This window comes from Palaemon carinicauda, chromosome 42, assembly GCF_036898095.1.
Source record: "Palaemon carinicauda isolate YSFRI2023 chromosome 42, ASM3689809v2, whole genome shotgun sequence".
Lineage (NCBI taxonomy): Eukaryota > Metazoa > Arthropoda > Malacostraca > Decapoda > Palaemonidae > Palaemon > Palaemon carinicauda.
Genome location: NC_090766.1, coordinates 1,652,410 through 1,668,716, shown reverse-complemented (window position 1 = coordinate 1,668,716; position 16,307 = coordinate 1,652,410). Strand labels below are relative to the sequence as shown.

The following is a 16,307-nucleotide window of genomic DNA, read 5'->3' as shown; positions in this document are numbered from 1 at the left end:
CGCGCCAGAAGTTAGAATTCTGTGAAACCTTTGGTTTGATTCTCTGGGAATATCACTGTAGTCATATATACCCTTGGGAAGCTACAAAAGGAGCCTTCCATCAGGACGTCATGGCTTGAGCCAAAAAAAAAAAAAAAAATTTGCAAAAAAATATAGCACCTTCAATTCTCATCAAGGCAAGTGTAAATACATACCTAGGAAAAAACAATCACTCCATCAGGTAAATAAGAACCCAGCTATCTTGATCAATAATAATAAAAATAATGAAATACCAAAAAATCAATAAAAAAAAAAAGGGAAAAACCTTAACATTCTTACCAGTGTAACGCTGCAACGAGTAAAATGAAGAGAAAAAATGCACAAATAATTTTGTCTACAAAAAAAGCTCTGGTTCTATAAAATGTCAAACCATAATTCAAGTACTCACTCTACTTCTCATGAAGAACTCTGAAAAAGAAAGAAATGACATTAATTCAAAATGAACTAATAAAATCAAATACATTAACCGTAAAGAACTTTTTTCATACTGACAAAATATAATTATTATAATTTCTATGTACTGTTCTTCAAAGCCAAAGATTGACATATCTGTTTTGATGTTGTTACTGTTTTTAGAATGATTTATTGTTAATTTGTTCTCATCATTTATTCATTTCCTTATTTCCTTTCCTCACTGGGCTATTTTCCCTATTGGAGCCCTTGGGCTTATAGCATCTTGCTTTTCTAACTAGGGTTGTAGCTTGGCTAGTATTAATAATAAATAATAATAATTACCTAAGAATGAATGTATACAATCTGAACCATGCAAGATGTTTGTCATCGCAAATGTAATTAAGCTCAAATAATCCACATAAACTATTTTGAGTTGTACTGTACAGTATTGCTTATTTCTGGGCTCGACCTGTGTCGCTCCGTGAGATAGGGGGTGGGGAGATTTAGGGGTGGAGAGGGATAGTCGTGGTAGGAGGCAGCAGACGGGTGTAGGACGGCACCTCGTTATTCCAGGGGATGTTGATGAAGGAGAGGTCTAAATGGTGAGGGATCTATGGTCGTGGTTCAATCACGCCCCAGTTTTCTATACCGACACTCAAAGAGTGAGCGAGCTAGGTTTATTCCTGGCATTCCATGCATCCTTTTTTCTCTGGTATATTCAGCAATAACTATGCCTTAGAAATGGTGCTAGAGGAGCATTTCACTGGGCGACACAGGTTCCTCGCCCAGAAATAGATTTTTCCTTCGTCAAAATCCCTTTTCTATCTTGTCATCAAAATAATAAACTTTACCAAAAGTGAATACTGTATTCTTTAAAATATATGTCATAACTGAAAAGGCATAACCTAACAGCTCAGAATTGACCTGAAGTACGGTATTTGTTTTTAATTAAGTTTAAAACTTAAAATTTTTTTATAAATAGGCCAGACAGGTACTGAATTATAGTCACAAAGAGTTTACTATATACAAAATCTTATGTCACACAAGGTTAGTCCAAAAGGCCTTTTTCTTATAAAATTCAAAAGAACTACAGTACATTATACATCAAATACATTACCTAATACCTAAAAGGTAATAATTTACACCTCAAAAGGAATGACATTATACCTATTTTATTAAATCAACATGTAACAGGATACTGATGAGTTTCAACTTGGACAAAATTCTTTTCAGATATAGTACTGCATATATCTTTTAAACATTTACAGCCATTTTGTGCAATTTTTCAGGAGTATAGTACCTAATCTTCTATTTAGCCAGGTAAAGTATGACAAATTCGTAGATAATTTGTATTTTTCCTAACTATACAAACCTTGTTTAACTTGTATGTTGATGGAGTGGTGAGAGAGGTGAATGCTCAAGTGCTTGGACGAGGATTAAAACTGGTAGACGAGAATGACCATGAATGGGAGGTAAATCAGTTTTTGTTTGCGGATGATACTGTACTGGTTGCAGACACAGAAGAGAAGCTTGGACGATTAGTGACAGAATTTGGAAGTGTGTGTGAGAGAAGGAAGTTGAGAGTTAATGTGGGTAAGAGTAAGGTTATGAGATGTACGAGAAGGGAAGGTGGTGCAAGGTTGAATGTCATGTTGAATGGAGAGTTACTTGAGGAGGTGGATCAGTTTAAGTACTTGGGGTCTGTTGTTGCAGCAAATGGTGGAGTGGAAGCAGATGTACGTCAGAGAGTGAATGAAGGTTGCAAAGTGTTGGGGGCAGTTAAGGGAGTAATAAGAAATAGAGGGTTGAGCATGAATGTAGAGAGAGTTCTATATGAGAAAGTGATTGTACCAACTGTGATGTATGGATCGGAGTTGTGGGGAATGAAAGTGATGGAGAGACAGAAATTGAATGTGTTTGAGATGAAGTGTCTAAGGAGTATGGCTGGTGTATCTCGAGTAGATAGGGTTAGGAACGAAGTGGTGAGGGTGAAAATGGGTGTAAGAAATGAGTTAGCAGCTAGAGTGGATATGAATGTGTTGAGGTGGTTTGGCCATGTTGAGAGAATGGAAAATGGCTGTCTGCTAAAAAAGGTGATGAATGCAAGAGTTGATGGGTGAAGTACAAGAGGAAGGCCAAGGTTTGGGTGGATGGATGGAGTGAAGGAAGCTCTGGGTGATAGGAGGATAGATGTGAGCGAGGCAAGAGAGCGTACTAGAAATAGGAATGAATGGCGAGCGATTGTGACGCAGTTCCGGTAGGCCCTGCTGCTGCCTCCGATGCCTTAGATGACCGCGGAGGTAGGAGCAGTAGGGGATTCAGCATTATGAAGCTTCATCTGTGGTGGATAATGTGGGAGGGTGGGCTGTGACACCCTAGCAGTACCAGCTGAACTCGGTTGAGTCCCTTGTTAGGCTGGGAGGAACGTAGAGAGTAGAGGTCCCCTTTTTGTTTTTGTTTGTTTGTTGATGTCGGCTACCCCCCAAAATTGGGGGAAGTGCCTTGGTATATGTATGTATGTATACAAACCTTAGCTATTTAATAGGGGTTATTACTTTCGGCGTAGCTGAAATGACGAGCCATTAGAATTTAAACGAGGGTTTACTACCCCATCGCTAGTTAGCGGGGGTAGGGGAGGGTAGTTTGCTAACCGCCCCCTCACGCACACCTGTCCTTGAGCTCACTTTGCTTGGAGGTAGGACTTCAAGGGAGATAGGACTGGCGGGCAAGTTTGATTAAATAGCTAAGGTTTGTAAAATTAGGAAAAATACAAATTATCTACGAATTTGTCATTTGTTCCGTAACTGAAATACAAACCACGCTATTTAATAGGGGTGACTCACCCATTAGGAAGGGTGGAGGTCCCAGCCAGTACTGGCTTTTTGGCTTTGCCCGGGGGCTCGTTATTTGAGTGTGTCAGCACTCAAAAATAAGGAGTCCCTGCACCTCGCTAGGACCTTGCTATGCAAGGAACTGCGGCCTACTCAAGCTATGTGTGAAGGTATCATGAAGTGTGACTCGTCCTAGGAAGTTGACCTGTAGTTCTTTAGATGGAAACTTTAGGCTAGGACTCTCCCAATACCACCTCGTCAGGATATGGGGACGTGACAGTATTAGCTTAATACTAGGAACACAAGGAAACACGGTTTACCTGCAGTGGTTTGAGGTCAGCTATGCAGAGAACCCAGGGTGCTGCTTTCCCCAAGAGAGGGGAAGATGAAGAAAAGAATAAGGGCCAGACAAACCTTTTCATTCATGCAGACTAAAACCGGGTAACAATGCCCTCAACCTTCTACTACTTGTCCAATAAGGAGCTTGAGGTTTTAAACCAGCTGTTGTGCAGCCACCACAGGGCCGATAGAGAAGGTATCGAGCCTCCTGTGGGTCACGTCTTGCAGGTAGTGGACTGTGAAGGTCGTCTGAAGCTTCCACACCCCAGCTTTAAGAACCTGCATCACTGAGAAATTCTTTTTGAAGGCCAGAGACATAGCTACGCCCGACATCCTGTGCTCTAGGGTGTCGTGACGGAGGAGGGTCTGGATTCAGGGACAGATGGATCACCCTACAAATCCATGCCGAGATGGTGTTCTTGGTGACCCTCCTCTTAGTCCTCCCTGTGCTAACAAATAACGCTTGCACCTGAGGACGGATTGCAGCTGTTCTTTTGAGATATAGACTCAAACTCCTTACTGGGCACAGTAGGAGATGGTCTGGGTCATCTGTTACAGAACGGAGACTCGAAATCTGGAAGGAATCGATCCGAGGATCTGCTACTCCCGGATTCTGAGTCTTAGCAATAAACTCGGGGACGAATTTGAACGTTACCTCCCCCCCATCCCCTTGAATGGGCGATGTCATACGAGAGACCATGAAGTTCACTAACTCGCTTGGCAGAAGCCAAAGCTAGTAGGAACACCGTCTTCCAAGTTAGGTGGCGATCTGAAGCCTGGCATAATGGTTCATAGGGAGGTCTCTTAAGAGACCTGAGAACTCGAACCACGTTCCATGGAGGAGGTCTCACTTCCGACTGAGGGCAGGTAAGTTCGTAACTTCGTATGAGTAGGGAAAGTTCCAGTGAAGAAGAAACGTCCATTCCTTTGAGCCTGAAGGCTAGACTTAAGGCTGAGCGATAGCCTTTCACCGCCGAGACTGAAATGCGCATTTCTTCCCGCAAATACACAAGAAACTTCGCTATTGTTGGAATAGTGGCATCGAGTGGAGAGATACCCCTTCCACGACACCAACCACAGAAGACTTTCCACTTTGCCTGGTAGACAGATGCGGATGACTTTCGCAGATGTCCAGACATCCTGATCGCAACTTGCTGCGAAAATCCTCTCTAAGCGAGGAGATGCTGGATAGTCTCCAGGCGTGAAGTCGTAGCGAAGCTATGGCTTTGTGGAAGATGTTAGCATGTGGTTGTCTGAGTAGATTGTGTCGCGGAGCGAGTTCTCTCGAAAGTTCCGTTAGGAGTTGCAGAAGGTCCGGAAACCATTCCGCGTGATGCCATAGCGGAGATATGAGGGTCATTGAAAGATTGACCGATATTCTGGTCTTGTTGAGCACCCTCCTCATCAGACAGAACGGGGGAAAGGCGTAAACGTCGATGTTGTCCCACCGTTGTTGGAAGGCGCCTTGGGATCCGGGACTGGGGAGCAGTACAGCGGAAGCTTGAAGTTCAGAGCTGTTGCGAACAGATCCCAAGTCGGGGAACCCCACAAAGTCAGGACTTTGTTGGCTACTAGATGATCCAAAGACCACTCGGTACTCACTATCTGAGACGCTCTGCTCCTGTTGTCCGCGAGCACATTCCTCTTGCCTGGAATGAAACGTGGAATCGAGTGGACTTCGGTCCATCTCAGTATCTCTACTGCAAGATGGGATAGCTGCTTCGAAAAGGTACCTCCTTGCGTGTTGATGTAAGCCACTACTGTGGTGTTGTCGCTCATCACCACCACAGAGTGACCCGCCAGGTATTGTTGGAACTATTTTAGGGCCAAGAAGACGGCCTTCATCTCTAGAGGATTTATATGGAGGCACTTTTCTGATTCTGACCACAGGCCTGAGGTTGTGTGGTGTAGTACGTGAGGCCCCCACCCTTTCTTTGAGGAGTCCGAAAACAGCATCAAATCCGGGGGAGGACGAGAAGATCCACTCCTCTTCGTAGGTTCTCGTCTGTCACCCACCACTGGAGGTCTGTCCGTTCCGCCAGTCCCATAGGGATCATGACATCCGGGGAATCGTGACCTTGATTCCACCGGGACTTGAGTCGCCACTGGAGGGATCTCATCCTGAGGCGACCATTGGGAACTGGACGAGCCAAAGATGATAGGTGACCGAGGAGACGTAACCACGATTGGGCTGGAAGTTCTTCTCGTCTGAGAAAAGGGCTTGCGACCTTCCTCAGCCTTGCTATCCTGTCACCTGATGGGAAGGCTTTGTGGAGATTGGTGTCTATAATCATGCCTAGATATACCAGTCTTTAAGTGGGAAGCAGAGAGGACTTTCCGAGATTTACTATGATCCCCAGATCTTGGCAAAGTCCCAGAAGTTTGTCTCGGTGTCAAAGAAGGGCTGACTCCAAGTCTGCTAGGATCAGCCAGTCGTCCAGATAACGGAGGAGACGGATGCCGATCCTGTGTGCCCACAAAGATATTAGGGTGAACACTCTGGTGAAAACCTGTGGTGCTGTGGAGAGACTGAAACACAGCACCTTGAACTGGTACACCTTGTTGTCTAGGCTGAATCTTAAGTACTTCCTTGATGACGGATGGACTGGGATCTGGAAGTACGCGTCCTTCAGATCCAGTGTACACATGAAGTCTTACAGTTTCACTGCTAGCCTGACCGTGTCTGCGGTCTCCATGCTGAACGGAGTTTGCTTGACAAACTTGTTCAGAGCCGAGAGGTCGATGACTGGTCTCCAGCCTCCAAACGCCTTCTTTACAAGAAAGAGTCGACTGAAGAAGCCTGGGGACCCGTCGAGGACCTCTTGGAGAGTGCCTTTCTTCAACAGGGTCTGGACTTCTGCCCGGGGCTTGCCCCCTTGCTGATCCCATGGCAAGGGAGCTCAATGACACTGGATTCCTCGTCAGGGTAGGTAGAGATGTTGTGAACGGGACGCGATATCCCTGACTGATTACGGAAATTGTCCAGGAATCGGCCCCGAGTTGCTGCCACCTGTCTGCGCAACTTTATAGGCATCCCCACACTGGTGGACATGCAGGGGGACTGCCAATCCTAGCGTTTGCGGCTTTGGCTGCTCCCTCTAAGATTTTTACCTCTCCTGGAGGACTTTTTGCCTTTCTTGTCCTTGACAGGAAAGGGCTTAGACACCACTGCCTTCGCTGTCGTGGTCGGTTTCATGGTCTTGGTAGGATGGGACTGCTGGGGTGCTGGAGGCTTATAGGGCTTAGTTGTCAAAGCCTTATGCAGGAGGGAGTCTTGATGGGACTTCCTCCACCTCTCAGCAGCATGTTCCCCGTCTTTAGGCTCAAACAGATTCGTTCCCTCCAAGGAAGAATGTCTGAGCCTGTATATCTCGGTGCTAGGGACCTTCTGATGGAACCTCTCAGCTACCACATCCCAACGTTTCAGGATGGTGTTCGCCCACAAGTTCAAGACTTGGTGGGCCAGAAACTCGATCGTGCGAGTGCTGAGAGGAGGAACGTCTCCATAGCTTTTCTGGTACGTTCTTTGGAGAAATCCTCCTAACGTATCAGGATACCTAAGGTCCCTAACCAGATATCTAGCCAGGAAGTGGCTTGCATAGCACACTTCGCAACCTTCTCCTGGTTAAGGATCTCAGTTGCCGAGAATGAGACCTGCCGGTTGGAGTCTCTCTCAAGAGGGACTCCAGCTGGTAAGCTCTTCCAAAGAATGGTGAAGTGGAAGAGCTAAACAAGGCTCCTCCAAGATCTCGAAGTACCTCCTCTGCTGAACGCGAGAAGGTAGAAGCTTGTTGCCGGCACTGGAGCGGTTGGAGGAGGCTAACTCAGAGAGCTGGACCGCGATCTTGTCCCTGGTACTCTTAATCCCCTGAGACCAGGGCAGAGCCGCACTGGCCTTAGAAGGTTTTTGAGTTTCAAATACTCTCGAGGGGGAATCTCTGGGTCAGCAAACCCATTGAGAGTCCTCATAAGAGTCAGAACCTGCCAAATTCCATGTTCTGACTCCTGTAGTTCTCCTCCGGATGTCGGACTTACAGTGAAGTCTCCTGTCCTCAAAGGCTCTTCTTGGGGAGAATCGTGGACGTTCTCCGAGTGACTAGCTAGCTCCGTCGTAAGTCTCGTCGAGGAGTTTGGCAGTGTCTTTGAGTACTTCGACTCCCTCCTGGGAGGGATGCAGGACTCCAACAAAGTCGGAGGCAAGTTCTTCTCCGTCCCTACCCGGGAAGACTTCTCAACGCGAGGTGGGGTTTCCCTAATTGGTGCGATGGGGGAACGTCTCACCTCACGTGACTCCCCTGAGGATGGGAAATCCTCGTCCAACAGGGAGGGAGAAAAAGTCTGGGGGGGGAGATAACTTGCCTCGAGGGCTTACGAGGAGACAGCTTAGTTCTCGGAGAAATCACCGCGTCCGAAGCTCCTCTTTTTCTCTTCAGAGGGGTAGACGCAGCCAAGGATTTGTGGCCCAATTCAGAGAGAACAGGCTTGAAAGCCTGTACAACTGCTCTGATCAGGGCCCCAAACCATGGCTGTCGGCTGACAGTTGCACTGTCAGACACTCCCTCTGGAGGGACAGGGATCGACAGATCCCTCGGAGGATTTCCATAGAGGGGTACGCCTGAAAAGAAAAGGAAGAAGATATGTTCCTGGACCTTTCTGGAATCTTCCCTTCCACCACCAAGCGCGCTGTTCTGCACTTGTAGGGAGGGGAATGTGGGGATGGCGACCTTGCCGTGCGTTGTCCTGCAGCCTCGCGCGCAGGAGGGTATTGGCGCTCGCGCGGGGGAACGTGTTGGCGCTCGGGCGATAGGGAACACCCGGGGTCACGCGCGGGAGACTGCTGACGCGCGTGCGCGCGACTGATGGCGCAGGCCAGTAATGGAGCGTAGAAGCGTGCATGGGAGACACAGGAGAGTGCGCAGGAGGCTGATTGTGCGCTCGCGCAGGATCAAGATGATGGACCCGTGGGCGTGCGGGCGAGAGATCGCGCGCCCCAGAAGATGTCGTAGGGCGCGCGCGGGAGATATAGCCCTTGCGCGCGAATGTGCAGGAGGAACCTGTGTGCGTGGGCGCGTATCTTGCGGGCGCATTTCAGGCTGGCGGTGCATTGCTGTTGGAGAGGATGGGCTTGGGTGCGCAGGGCGAACGCGCGCGATTGCGCGCTGGCGAGGGATGGCGTGCAGGAGATAGCAGGCGGCGAGTTGGTAAGCGCTGGAGTGTAGGTGAAGTCTTTGACTTCCCTACAGTGCCCAGATCCGAAGATTGTGGGCGCGCAGGAGAGATGGCAGTACGTGGGCGCTGGCACGCGGGAGAGCGCTGACGCGCAGGAAATCGTTGGCGCGCAGGAGAGTGCTGGCGCGTTGGCAAGCGCTGGCGCGCAGGGTGTTGGCGCGCAGTAGGTTGATGGCGCGCAGTGGCGCGCTGGTGAGCAGGTGAGCGCTGGTGCACTATCTCAGGTACAGCCTTGCATACAGGAGACCGTTGGCGCGCATGATAATCATGGCACGCAAGGTACGTATGCGCGATGGCGCGTACGCCCTTGTTGCCCCAAAGGGACCGGTGCCTGACTATGGTGATAGACATGGTGCGTTGGCGCGTAAAGCGCATCAGCAGCCAGGAATGGCGACGGCAGGTCAGCAGGTCCGACAGGTGGAAGGTCGGCATGCCCTTTGAAAGGACGACCTTCCACTGAAGGGGATCGCGAACGATCCACAGAGAGGTCCAGGACCGTAGCAGGAACAGTTGGTGATCGCTGACGAGGCTCCTCTGCGGCGGACTGCAACGATGATGACGAACCGAAGAGGCGCCTCCTCACCGATTTATAAGGTGAAGGAAGGCCTCTCCGGCGAAGAGGAAGGCGAGCCTTGCGACGTATGCGCCCTCTGGGGGCCGTAGGATCAGCAAACTGACCTTCAGCAGTCCTCCGAAGAGGAGTCTCTGTAATTGAACTCTCCCGAGGGGAAGAATCACCGGAAGGAGAGATTGTTGGACTTAGTTTCTCCCTCGTAGGAGAAACTAAGCCTTCAGCTACTGCGGGATGAGAAGAGGCAGAGGTATTAGGAGATACCGCATTGGATACCTCTGACACCACAACGTCAACAATTGACAAAGGATCAACCTCTGCCAAAGTCGGCGATTGCTTGACAGCAGCACCCAATCGGATGATATCAAGAAGAGCTTCCTTGGAGGGCGAACCCTCGAGCCCCAAGGAAGACCAAAGCTGAAACAAATTGGTTAAAGATAAATCTTCCCCCGGGGGAAGAGGTGGAGCTGCCTCGCTACGGTAGGCAACGCCATCTCTCGAACCCCGAGTTTTGGAAACAGAACCACGGTCTACGCTACCACTCGCCGGTCTCTCGAAAGAGGCCGATCGAGCGTGAGCTTCGGAGGAGGTTTGAGCAGAGGAAGAAGAGTCCCTGGGATTTTCTCCTTTCGAAGAAACCTTCGAAGGAGAAATATCCCGCCTGGACTTCTTCTTACGTCGCCGAGAAAACCTCTCCCACTGGGAAGCAGACCACTCCCTACACTCACACCGCTTATTACCACTATCATACCGTTGACCTCTAAACTAAGGGCAAAGGGTGTGAGGGTCCGTCTCGACCGCCGACATGAATGTTCCGCAGGGGCGGTCGGGTAATCCAGGACAGGTGCGCATGATCGCAGAGGCCAACTTCACACTCAAACCTGAGAAAGAAAAAGCAGAAAAGCATTAATAGCTGTCAAGAGCGAGGCGAGGATGAGAGGACACGTCCGTCTACCACCCGAGCTGAGAGCAAAGTGAGCTCAAGCACAGGTGTGTGAGGGGGGAGGGGGGGGGGTAGCAAGCTACCCTCCCCTACCCCCCCTAACTAGCGGTGGGGGTAGTAAACGTTCGTTAAATTTTAATGACTCGTCATTTCTGCTACGCCGAAAGTAATACTTGTACTGTACCCCTATTAAATATGTTATTTTGATAATAAAATAAATTTTTGAATATACTTACCCGGTGATTATATAAGCTGCAGCTCTGCTGCTCGACAGAAAACTCTACGTAAAAAATCCGCCAGCGATCGCTATGCAGGTAGGGGGTGTACTTCAACAGCGCCATCTGTCGTGCAGGTACTCAGTACTCATTGTAAACAAAGAACTCAATTTTCTCCTCGGTCCACTGCATCTCTATTGGGGAGGAAGGGAGGGTCCTTTAATATATAATCACCGGGTAAGTATATTCAAATCTATTTTATTATCAAAATAACATTTTTCAATATTCAACTTAGCCGGTGATTATATAAGCTGATTCACACCCAGGGGGGTGGGTAGAGACCAGCAATAAATGTTTACATTAATATGAGCTAAGGATTTTTTATTTCATTTTAGAAGTTATCCAAATAACAAAAATAAAATAAATAAGTACCTGGTAAGGAAGTCGACTTGAACAATTACTCTGCCTTTTTAAGTACGTCTTCCTTACGAAGCCTCGCGATCCTCTTAGGATGCTGAGCGACCCCTAGGATCTGAAGTATGAAGGGTTGCAACCCATACCACAGGACCTCATCAAAACCTCTAATCTAGGCGCTTCTCAAGAAAAGAATTTGACCACCCGCCAAATCAACCAGGATGCGAAAGGCTTCTTAGCCTTCCGGACAACCCAAAAACAACAATAAAAACATTTCAAGAGAAAGATTAAAAAGGTTATGGAATTAGGGGATTGTAGTGGTTGAGCCCTCACCCACTACTGCACTCGCTGCTACGAATGGTCCCAGGGTGTAGCAGTTCTCGTAAAGAGACTGGACATCTTTAAGATAAAAAGACGCGAACACTGACTTGCTTCTCCAATAGGTTGCGTCCATTACACTTTACAGAGATCTATTTTGTTTAAAGGCCACTGAAGTTGCGACAGCTCTAACTTCATGTGTCCTTACCTTCAGCAAAGCTTGGTCTTCCTCACTCAGATGGGAATGAGCTTCTCGTATTAACAGTCTGATAAAATAGGATAAAGCATTCTTTGACATAGGCAAAGATGGTTTCTTAACTGAACACCATAAAGCTTCTGACTGTCCTCGTAAAGGTTTAGTACGTCTTAAATAGAACTTAAGAGCTCTCACAGGGCATAAGACTCTTTCTAGTTCATTTCCAACCATATTTGATAGGCTTGGAATATCGAACGATTTCGGCCAAGGACGAGAAGGTAGCTCGTTTTTGGCTAGAAAACCAAGTTGTAAAGAACATGTAGCCGTTTCAGATGAAAATCCGATGTTCCTGCTGAAGGCGTGAATCTCACTGACTCTTTTAGCTGTGGCTAAGCAAACCAGGAAAAGAGTCTTTAAAGTGAGATCTTTAAAGGAGGCTGATTGAAGTGGCTCGAACCTTTCTGACATGAGGAATCTTAGTACCACGTCTAAATTCCAACCAGGTGTAGCCAAACGACGCTCCTTCGTGGTCTCAAAAAACTTAAGGAGGTCCTGTAGATCTTTGTTGTTGGAAAGATCTAAGCCTCTGTGACGGAAGACTGATGCCAACATGCTTCTGTAACCCTTGATAGTGGGAGCTGAAAGAGATCTTTCTTTCCTCAAGTATAAAAGGGAGTCAGCTATTTGAGTTACAGAGGTACTGGTCGAGGATACTGATACTGACTTGCACCAGTTTCGGAAGACTTCCCACTTCGATTGGTAGACTCTAAGGTTGGATGTCCTCCTTGCTCTAGCAATCGCCCTGGCTGCCTCCTTCGAAAAGCCTCTAGCTCTCGAGAGTCTTTCGATAGTCTGAAGGCAGTCAGACGAAGAGCGTGGAGGCCTTGGTGTACCTTCTTTACGTGTGGTTGACGTAGAAGGTCCACCCTTAGAGGAAGAGTTCTGGGAACGTCCACTAGCCATCGAAGTACCTCGGTGAACCATTCTCTCGCGGGCCAGAGGGGAGCAACTAACGTCAACCTTGTCCCTTCGTGAGAGGCGAACTTCTGCAGTACCTTGTTGACAATCTTGAACGGGGGGAATGCATATAGGTCTAGATGCGACCAATCTAGGAGAAAGGCATCTATATGAACTGCTGCTGGGTCCGGGATTGGTGAGCAATAAAGTGGGAGCCTCTTGGTCATCGAGGTTGCAAAGAGATCTATGGTAGGCTGGCCCCATGTGGCCCACAGTCTCTTGCACACATCCTTGTGTAGGGTCCATTCTGTTGGAATGATTTGTCCCTTCCGACTGAGGCAATCTGCCATGACATTCAGGTTGCCTTGGATGAACCTCGTTACTAGAGAAATGTTTAGATCTTTTGACCAGGTGAGGAGGTCCCTTGCGATCTCGTACAACGTCATAGAGTGGGTCCCTCCTTGCTTGGAGATGTACGCCAAAGCCGTGGTGTTGTCCGAGTTCACCTCCACCACTTTGCCTTGAAGGAGAGACTTGAAGCTTTTCAAGGCCAGATGAACTGCCAGTAGTTTCTTGCAGTTGATATGCATTGTCCTTTGACTCGAGTTCCAAGTTCCCGAGCATTCCCGACCATCTAATGTCGCGCCCCAGCCCGTGTCCGATGCGTCCGAGAAGAGAACGTGGTTGGGAGTCTGAACAGCCAGGGGCAGACCCTCTCTGAGGCTGATACTGTCCTTCCACCAAGTCAGGGAAGACTTCATCTTCTCGGAAATGGGGATCGAGACCGCTTCTAGCGTCTTGTCCTTTTTCCAGTGAACAGCTAGGTGATATTGAAGAGGACGGAGGTGTAGTCTTCCTAACGAAACGAACTGTTCTAGGGATGATAGCGTCCCTATCAGACTCATCCACTGCCTGACTGAACATCGTTCCTTCTTCAGCATGTTCTGGATGCATAACTGGGCTTGACTTGTTCTGGGAGCCGACGGAAAAGCCCGAAAAGCTAGACTGTGAATCTCCATCCCTAAATACACAATAGTTTGGGATGGGACCACTTGAGACTTTTCCATATTGACCAGGAGACCCAATTCCTTGGTCAGATCTAGAGTCCACTTTAGATCCTTCAGACAGCGACGACTGGAAGAAGCTCTTAGAAGCCAGTCGTCCAAATAGAGGGAGGCTCTGATGTCCGCTAAATGAAGGAATTTGGCTACATTCCTCATCAGCCTCGTAAACACAAGAGGAGCTGTGCTTAGGCCAAAGCACAGGGCTTGAAACTGGTAGACAACCTTTTCGTAAACGAATCTCAGAAAAGGTTGGGAGTCTGGGTGGATGGGGACGTGAAAGTATGCGTCCCTTAGGTCTAAAGAGACCATCCAGTCTTCCCTTCTGACCGCTGCTAGAACGGACTTTGTGGTCTCCATGGAGAACGTCTGCTTTGCGACAAAGACATTCAGCGCACTGACGTCTAGCACCGGTCTCCACCCTCCTGTCTTCTTTGGCACTAAGAAGAGACGGTTGTAGAAGCCCGGGGTTTGATGGTCCAGGACTTTGACTACCGCTCCCTTTTCTAGTAAGAGAGACACCTCCTGTTTCAATGCTCGTCTCTTGTCTTCCTCTCTGTACCTGGGAGAGAGATCGATGGGAGACGTTGCTAGAGGGGGTTTTCGTACAAACGGGATCTTGTAACCCTCTCTGAGCAACTTCACAGATTGTGCATCTGCGCCTCTCTTCTCCCAGGTCTGCCAGAAGTTCTTGAGTCTGGCTCCCACTGCTGTCTGAAGAAGCTGGCAGTCAGACTCTGCCTTTAAAGGACTTGGTTCCTTTCTTCTTCCCACGTCTCCCTTCGGCACGAGCACCTTCTCTGCTGGAGGCTCTGCCACAAAAGGGCGGAATAAATCTGGACGCTGGAGTGTCCATCCTTGGTCTTGACAAGGTAGGCAAAGGGGTGGCTTTGCAGGCAGAGGACGCAACCAGGTCATGGGTGTCCTTCTGTATCAGAGAAGCAGCAATCTCCTTAATCAAGTCCTCTGGAAAAAGGCACTTAGAGAGAGGAGCAAACAGAAGTTCTGATCTTTGACACGGTGTCACTCCAGCTGACAGGAAAGAGCAAAGGTTCTCACGCTTCTTGAGGACTCCGGATACGAACGATGCCACAAGCTCACTAGATCCGTCACGTATGGCCTTGTCCATGCAGGACATGATGAGCAAGGAAGATTCCTTCTCAGTCGGGGAGATCTTCCTGCTCAAAGCTCCCAGACACCAGTCCAAAAAGTTGAAGACCTCGAAGGCTCTAAATACTCCTTTCAACAGATGGTCTAAGTCCGAAGGTGACCAGCATATCTTAGAGCGTCTCATGGCTAGCCTGCGGGGAGAGTCTACAAGACTTGAGAAGTCGCCCTGGGCAGAGGCAGGAACTCCCAAGCCGAGAACTTCTCCCGTGGCATACCAGACGCTCAATCTGGAAGAGAGTTTAGCAGGGGGAAACGTAAAGGCTGTCTTCCCTAGACTCTTTTTGGACTGCATCCAATCTCCTAAAACTCGTAAAGCTCTCTTGGACGAGCGTGCGAGGACGAGTCTAGTAAAGGCAGGCGAGGATGACTGCGTACCTAAAGCAAACTCTGACGGAGGAGAGCGCGGAGCCACAGACACAAACTGGTCCGGAAACATCTCTTTGAACAGAGCAAGAACTTTTCTAAAGTCCAAAGAGGGTTGTGTGGACTTGGGTTCGTCAAGGTCCGAATGTGGTTCGTCAACGTGTGCCGCATCGTCATCATCAGAGAGTCCATCATCCGAGAATTGAGGAGGAAGCGGCAATGGAGTAGGTATCGGCTGGTCAGCTGAGTCCGGTCGCACGGGTGCACGCGTGACTGAACCGGACGCAACGTCATGGAACTGTTGCCCAGTCTGTGAGCTGGCAACAACCATAGCAGCGCGGGGACGCACAGCGTCTACTCCAGACAGTCTAGTCTGATGTGGGCGAGCAAAGGCAACCACACTGGGTTGCGGAGGTTGACGCACCGCGTCAAAACAAAACAACTCTGACGGTTGTTGTACCTCGCGAACGTCAACGGAAGGTTCCGTGCGTCGCTGAACGTCAACATGCGGCTGGCAGGGTACACTGGAACGCATGGGTGGCGGGACTCTCTCAGCTGGAGTGCGCAAGAAGGTCGCCTCAGCGTCCACAGGACGCACAACCGTGGTTGGTTGTAGGCAAGAGGTTGGTGCAGCAGCAACCTTCTCCGCACGAAAGTCCTGCATCAGAGACGTTAATTGGTACTGCATGGTCTGCAGCAAAGACCACTTAGGGTCTGCAGGAGCAGGTGCGGCGACAGACGGTGTAACTGCCTGAGGCGGTACCGCTTTGCCTCTCTTAGGAGGTGAGCAGTCATCGGAAGACTGCAGCGAGTCCGAACTGACCCAGTGGCTACAACTGGGCTGTTGGACTTGCGCGGAAGGGACCGACTTGCGCTTAAGAGGTCGTGAGACCTTGGTCCATGGTTTCTTACGAGAAACCTCTTCCGCAGACGAGGAATAAATGGGCTCTCTCGTCTTTGTGTGGGTGGGGCGATCTTGGGTAGATACGCCCGAAACCACGGAGGGAACGTCTGTTCGCTGATTAAAGCCTCTCGAACCCATTGGTCGTACGACATTGCTTCTCCCCTGGACTTGGGAGCTTGCAAGAGGTCCCGGACTAGGAGGACGACAGGCACGAACAGACGAACCCTCAAGCGCAACACTATCCACAACACTATCACTCACTTTATCCCTTCCCACTGCACTCTTACACTTCAGCTCCTTGACGTCCGCCATGAGCTGGTTACGGTCACTAGCCAAGGACTCAACTCTCTCACCCAGAGCTTGG

General features: G+C 49.1%; 1 long non-coding RNA gene across 1 annotated transcript in view; it reads right to left on the bottom strand.

Annotated features, from left to right (window-relative positions):
• Positions 1-425: 425 nt before the first annotated feature.
• Positions 426-16,307, bottom strand: part of LOC137632983 (uncharacterized) — a 44,638-nt gene continuing 28,756 nt past the window's right edge. The window contains exon 3 of the long non-coding RNA XR_011042154.1: positions 426-447. This is a non-coding gene — a long non-coding RNA (uncharacterized lncRNA). The remainder of the gene's footprint in view (positions 448-16,307) is intronic.